A 7,218-nucleotide genomic window follows, 5' to 3' on the forward strand; every position below is an offset into this window, starting at 1 on the left:
CTGATATGACACAATGGAGAAATGGGACGTGGACTTAGATAATAGAATGAGACCAATATGAATCATCAAGACAAAGACTGCTATTATTACTTAGTTGATGATGACTAAGTTGAAGCAAAACTCAACCAAAACTGCCACATTTATGTCAAAATACAATCTCTTCTTTCACTAAATGAGTATGCCATTGCAGAAACTCCATTTCAAGTTAAGTTACTGGTAAAACGTCAGCATTTTCAGCGTAGTCTCTTTCTTCACTCTATATCAAAAAGTTTTGTAATATAAATATAATCTCAACAGTGGATGAAAAGCAGTGACGACAGGAAGACAAAAAGGAGTAAAGTAAAGAGACCTACATAGATGATACTAAAAATAAGCAAGAATAGTAATTGACAAATCTGAGTGATGATATCTTGCATAATCTTCCTTTTAAAATACCTGAATGATATATTATAAACTGTAATGTAATAATAATATTATCAAAAAGGACACACAACATGATCCGCAAATCATTACTCGTCATAAATGGCTTTTCAAGGTACATTTCAAGGTATGGATGGTTAGTCAAAACATCTTAATAGTACTGCAACTATTACAACTTCTACCGATAAATAAACCACTCACATTACTGTTTTCATCAAGAAAATGGCATCTACAATGCCAATAGCAGTGGTAATATCTCCCAATCTAATTAATAAGCATACTTGAAATATAATTTAGAAAGACATAAAAATACTGGAAGATGATCATGCAACATCATAAATTAATATAGGATAACATACCCATGAAAGGCTAATTTATGTGAGATCTTTAGGACCTCTTCTTTCATTCATGCAGTTCCAGGAAGGTGGCAACGGGAGGCTGGACGGGGCGGTGGGGGGCGCTTTCGCTTTTCTTTCAAGCTAATTCCTCTTGCTTTGCCTGCGAATCACGAACTTCTCGCAGATAGAGCCTGACTGCTCGAGCTCCAAAGGGGTTCGCCTCAGGCTTGCCACCGTTCTCCTCAAAGGCGGCACGAAGACGGCCGATGAGGCGCGTCGAGGCTGCCCAGGCCTGGCGCAGTGGGCAGGGGCAGGGGAGGAGGGTTCGGATGGCCGAAGAAGGGGCAGAGCTGGGTATGTACTTTGGTTTTCCCAAACTGGTCAAGGTACCTCAAAAATTCAAGGACATGGGCCCCGCTGCAGCGGGCCAGAGAAAGAGGCGGGCGGTGATTGCGGAGATACTGGCCGAAGGTGTTCCAGTCTCGGCGCTTTTGGGTCTCATAGCGTGAGAGTGGAGGGAGAAGAAGTTGAGGATGATGATGGCGGTGAAGACAAGACTGTAGTTGAGGTGGAGGAGGTGTTCATGGTGAGAGCTGTGGGGTTTTTTGTGGGAGTTGTTATGATTGCCGTGTTGGTTTGAGATATCAAACTCTTGAAACGACTCCATATTTGTGATCTTGAAGGATTTTTGTTAACAAGCTTGAAGGAAGCTGCACAGTAGAGAGAAAATCAGCTGATCATGTTGGAGGTATTAGTTTTTATGAGGTGTGATGAGGTGACAGTAGCGGAGAAGATTAAAGCTTGAAGGGTTAAAATGATGGAAGAAAGAACTGACATAGACAGAGGAAGAACTGTTCATGAAGGATGACAGATGCAGAAGAAGGCTTCGTTTGAGATTACATGGATCACTATAAAAGAGCGGAGAACGAGAGTAAAACAAGAAAAAGTTAAGAAGAGAAGTACTTACTGTATTAGGTTAATTCCAGAATGAAAGAGGTCAAGACTGCTGATTTGTCACATGTTCGTGGAACCCAAAACGTGTTTAATCGCAGCTAAATCTCTCCTGGGAGTCAATAATGCATAATGCCATAACAAAGAAACGAGAGAGAGGACTTCGCTTTGGAGAAAGAAGGATTAGGATTGTATAGAAGAAGAGGAACGATAGCTAGTATAAGGTATAGTAGTGGCTAAGTATAGTTTTTTTTTTTTGATGGGTTTCTTCCTGCAATCTTGTGTTGATCAATCCTAGAAACCTTGGAAGGTGATGATGTTGGTGGTGACTTTTGCTAAAGGCTAGTTTTTAGAGTTTGGCAGACATTTTTTTTTTCGAAAAGGGGGAAGCAACTCAGTTCATACTATTATACAAGTGAGGAGAAGAGAGAGGAAATGGGTAAGTGACGAGAAACTTGAGTAGGGCTTTTATGGAAAGGAACGCTATAGTGTAACAAACACATACATTCCAGGTGGCAGCAGGGCTCAGCCTCAATTCTTCCAATATTATAGCTATAGTCAAGGGGACATACAATAATATTTTCCAAATGATAATAATATCATTCTTAATACAAACCCCTTAAGTTTAATATATATATATCATCAATACCTTTTGTTGCTTCCTTTATTATAAAAGTGAATTATGAATTTCCACCCATGAATACCATTCTACCGTTAGGTGGTCATATAAAAAAAAGCAAAAGTATTAATAGTCTCCTAAATACGATTCTCCTTGATAGTTAAAAGAGCAAGATAAAATCTAACATGGTCTCCCAAAAGAAGGTCTAATAGGTCTCCAGTTTGAGTCCCCTGTGATAGAATTTGAGAGGGTCTGACTCCTCACCCAATGAGATTGTTGTGAATAGAGGGATTAACCTCTTATAAACTAGTAAGCGTAAGTGCTTAGTCGATGTGGAGCTTCAACACTCACACTCACAGTCAGCCCATATGTTGGGTCTATTTGTTGATGAGGTAGGTGTGATTTTAACTCCTCACTCATGGTCAAACACTAGCTCAACTAGGTTAACTCTAATGCCATATATAGAATTTGAGGTGGGTCTAACTCCTCACCTAATAAGCCTTGTTAAATGGGAGGATTTCACTCTCTTATAAACCAGTAGGCTTGAGGTGCCTAGTGGTGTAAGACTCAATACCTTGAGGGTAAAAAAACAAGAGGAGGATCTAACATGGTTTCTTAAATTGAGTCCCACGATTGATATGGGGTGGCCGCTGGAGATGGAGGCTTGTACTCAGTCGATAATTTCAAGGTCTTGAGGGATTAGTTGACGAGCGCGTAAGTTAGCTCGGACACCTTCGGTCATTAAAAAAATAAAATTCTCACCCATGTAAATTTTATAATTATCAGATGGGATATAAATTTGGATATATATTCATTATCTAAATTTCCTTCAAATTTTTGTCATGGAGGACCTGATGAATTGCTATAATGTGCATGGACTCTAACCTTTGAAAATTAAGATACGACAAATTCAGAAAGCACTTGCTGAACTTGAAAGTGCTTCCAGGGTTTGTAGATCGGTGGCAGAGTGATCACAATTCATTAGTGGTGGTTGTGCACTACAATCTGTCGTTTGTCACGAAGTAGGGTGACAATTTAGTCTGAATAAACCTAGACACTAAGAGGTTGTTGAAGTTGTCAAATTAGGATTTCTTTAAGAATTTAATTTTAATAGGTTTGGGCTTAGTAAAAAGATCATTGTATTATTAGGTTTTACTCTTTAAACCTAGTATATAAACTTTTTTTTTTGTTTTATATGTGAGTGATAGCAATATATGACATATTGCTTTTATTGTCGGCCAGCTCAGGAGTAGGCAGGTTAGGCAATTGCCTAGTGTGACGCCTCTCAAGCATTTCATCGAACACTGGTGTGCGTCACCCGGACCATCCAGAAGCTTCCGGAATATCTTGTATATGCTAGATATTGTAATTAATGTGGTAGTTGGTAGATAGTAGTTGGTAGGTGGTAGTTTAGAGGTAGCTAATCTCACCGTTGATCTCAAGAGATCTTGGACCGTTCATTGTATACTCAAATACTATAAAAGGGGGAGGCCTTCATTTGGCCAAACCATCACAAGAATTGTAAAGTTCTTCAATTAGTAAAGAGTTCTCTTCTAGCATCTCTTGTGAGTTTGTGTGAGTGTTTTTTACTTGTAGGGCTAGGCGGTGAGCAAGCAAGGCTGACTTAGGGCAATCGTCGGAGAGTAGCACCTAAGGCCGAACGAGTCTCGAAGAGGAAGCAATTGGGTCGTTACAAGTGGTATCAGAGTAGACCCAATCCGTCTTTCGATGTCCCATCAAGCGCCCGCAGGGGCGTCCCGTGGGATTATGGGTCCACACGAGAGTGAGGTGGACGGGTAGCAGGGGGCCCACCTGTGACGAGGGCGTCACAGGATTGGGGTGGGGGAGAAGTAACAAATCCCACATTGGAAGCGTATTGGGGAGGTGTCTTGGGCTTATAAATGGGGGGAGTCCTCCACCTAATAGGTTAGCCTTTGGGGGTGAAACTCAGCCCGTGAACTAGGCCTCCCAAAAATAGGGTAAAAAAAGGCCCAATTTTTTTCATAATTTTTTTAATATATTAAAAAATGTATAATTTTTTTTATCTAGGTAGGTCCAATAGGCCCTAAAAAGAAAGCCAAAAAGACTCAAAATTTATATAAACATTTTACATATATTCTTACCCAAAGTTTGAGAATAGCAAGTAGTTATACCTTTAGTTTCATTATTCTAATTTACACCCTAAATTAACAAATTAATATATTTTAACAATGAAAGGCTAAATGGTCATTTACATATATCAAACATTACTATCTCCAATTCAATCCCCAAATTTGACATTCACATAAATCATCTTCATACTCTTTTGCCGTGACCATTCGGGATTTCGGTCGATTTTTCACTAAAATCGACAGAATCATTACTTTATCATTTCCCAAGTGTTTCCCAGCCTTGATTAGCCTCGATTTGACCAATTTTTTACTAATCTCGCAACCAACTCCACCACGCATGATAGCCATTTCTGGCCTTTTCGGCATGTACCCGGCGTGTTGGCCTTCCTCGGACACCACCATCTTCCACTCCTTAGCCCCTCACCAAAAACCCCTATCATAATATCTGTTTACTCTGCCAATTGCGGGCCAACGATACCTTTTGGGCCGCGACTTCTAAAGCCTTTTCGGTCAATCCTAGCATGGAAATTACTCATTTCACCAACCATCGTTCTCCAAACATCTGCTCTCCAAAAACCCCCACCAACCTGACCCGTTAGCTGTCGGTCGTCGTCCATCTCTCCTAGTGATTTACATCTCAAAGGTAAGAAAAATAAATTTGAAATATTTTTTCAATATATGTTTATATTATAGAAGGTCTCTAGAAAGTAATATGTTAGAGTCACAAATGTACTTGAGACGACCCTCTTCATTGTAACGAGAGAGGTGAGATAGTATTTCAACCATATTTACTCTGCTGGGGTAGTCTGTCTCAATTGCTGAGTTACGGTATACTGTGCATATATTTCTTTCTCTTACTGGATTGTATTTGTGTGTGTGCTTTCTGCCTTGATTTTGTATATTACTCTAGATTGTTCAAAGATAACCAAAAAAGTTAAACAAACTTGGGACGATTTTCTGGATCTAGCAAACAATTGTCAAACTTTGAACAAACTCAAATGAATACAAAAAAAAAGGAACAAATTTTATATGTGAATACGAAGTTTCACAGAAAGTTATTTGGAACAAAATAATAGATTCATGATACATCTGAAATGTGTCTTGTTCTCATGTTTTTTGTGGCTTAGGAGAATAAAAATACATATACTACACCTACCCATTAGCATTCCTTTGGGAGGAATGAACCGAAGACGATAATTTTCTTCAAGAGTCCTAATATGGTAAGAAATCTAAGTTTGAAATACATTTAGTTATTATTAAACAAAACAAAATTGTGATGATACACTAAGCTTAAATACTAGGGTTGTCCAAAGTGTGTGGTCTAGTGACTAGCTAAAACCACATATGAAACGGTATTGACTATTGATTTTAGACATTGTTTTATTTTTATAATCGAGTGTTCGAACCAATGCAAGCACTCAACTAATCCCTCGGAATCTAGAAATTGGTAAGGAAGAGCTCTAATGACCATCTTTAGCAGTTGTGTGGGACTGATAGACATTGTTTCCTACCTTTTACAATCTTCATTTATCTAAAATACAAGACTTGCCAATATTGAGTTCTTTTGAAGTAGAGAAACATTGTAACAATAATGGTGTCATGTTACTTTTTGTTTATCTACCAAATGGTCAATTCAACCTCAACCTAGGTGTTCTTATAAACGTTGTTCCTAATAAATTAAATTGTTTTAATAATGTAATTTAATTATGAATTTGATCTCAATTAATGAAAACACAATATATATAGAAGCAATATTAGAATGATAAGAAAAATGTTATTAACTTATATTTTAACTATTATAATAGTTATAAAGAAGGGAGTAAAATTAATTAGTTGAAGACTTGAAGTAATTAAAAAAAAAAAAAGAAGTTTAAAATATCACATTAATTTAATAAATTTTCTAAATGTGAATTTCGTTTAATTAAGTTGAAATTTTAAAGTGATCACTACATGCTGACTTGCCTTCATCATGTCAGGTTATTTCGGGTATTTACACATTGGTTCCCCGGATTTCTTACCCTGATATTTTTTGGAATCCTCCCGTACTCTTAACTTACATTTCTTTCTTTATTATTACATTTTTAATGAATAATTTTTTCTACTTTTGTCTGATATCCGTTAGATTGCAAATAATAAATAGTTATGAACTTGTGGTCTAATTTATAATGAATTTAAGTTAAAAGATCTATTTCATTATGTATATCCATAACTTACTATAAAATAAATAAATAAATATATATATATTTTTAAATGGGGGGTAAGTGCTTCCCATGAAACCTCAGGGAGGCATGTGTTGTTTAGATAAAATTAGTATAAAATACTATAGGGTGGCACTGGTTCTTTTTATGATACTTTTAAAATAATATTTGAAAAGTAAAATTGGGTCTTATACGAGTAGATGTTAGGTCAGGTAGAGGTAGGGATATGTATGTATGTTTGTACTTTGTACCACGTTATGGAAGGTTATGCAGTGTGCAATTGTACTATTGTATATGTGTGTTAATGTCATTTGTGGATGTGGGCCAGTTATATTGCTTAACCATGTTAAATTATCATGTCTTTTGTGATGTATGATTTATTTTCATACATTATTTAACTCGTTGTTTATTATTTCTTTTGTGAGTGATCTCTTAACAATTTCTTTTGTGAGTGATCTCCTAATAATGGATAGGGCTTCAAATTGGAAACTGTGGTTGAATTGTTTTGAGATTTGGTACATAAAAGAGATGAGCTACAATGACTTTCAAAGTTATAGGTGGAGTGGTTCTTAGTTAATCAT

The 7,218-nt window shown here is 37.0% G+C and overlaps 1 pseudogene; it reads right to left on the bottom strand.

The window, feature by feature from the left end:
* Window positions 1-826: 826 nt before the first annotated feature.
* LOC116129534 lies at window positions 827-5,056 on the bottom strand (annotated as a pseudogene).
* Between the last annotated feature and the right edge of the window lie 2,162 nt (window positions 5,057-7,218).

This window comes from Pistacia vera, unplaced genomic scaffold, assembly GCF_008641045.1.
Source record: "Pistacia vera cultivar Batoury unplaced genomic scaffold, PisVer_v2 Contig212, whole genome shotgun sequence".
In the NCBI taxonomy this organism is placed as follows: domain Eukaryota; kingdom Viridiplantae; phylum Streptophyta; class Magnoliopsida; order Sapindales; family Anacardiaceae; genus Pistacia; species Pistacia vera.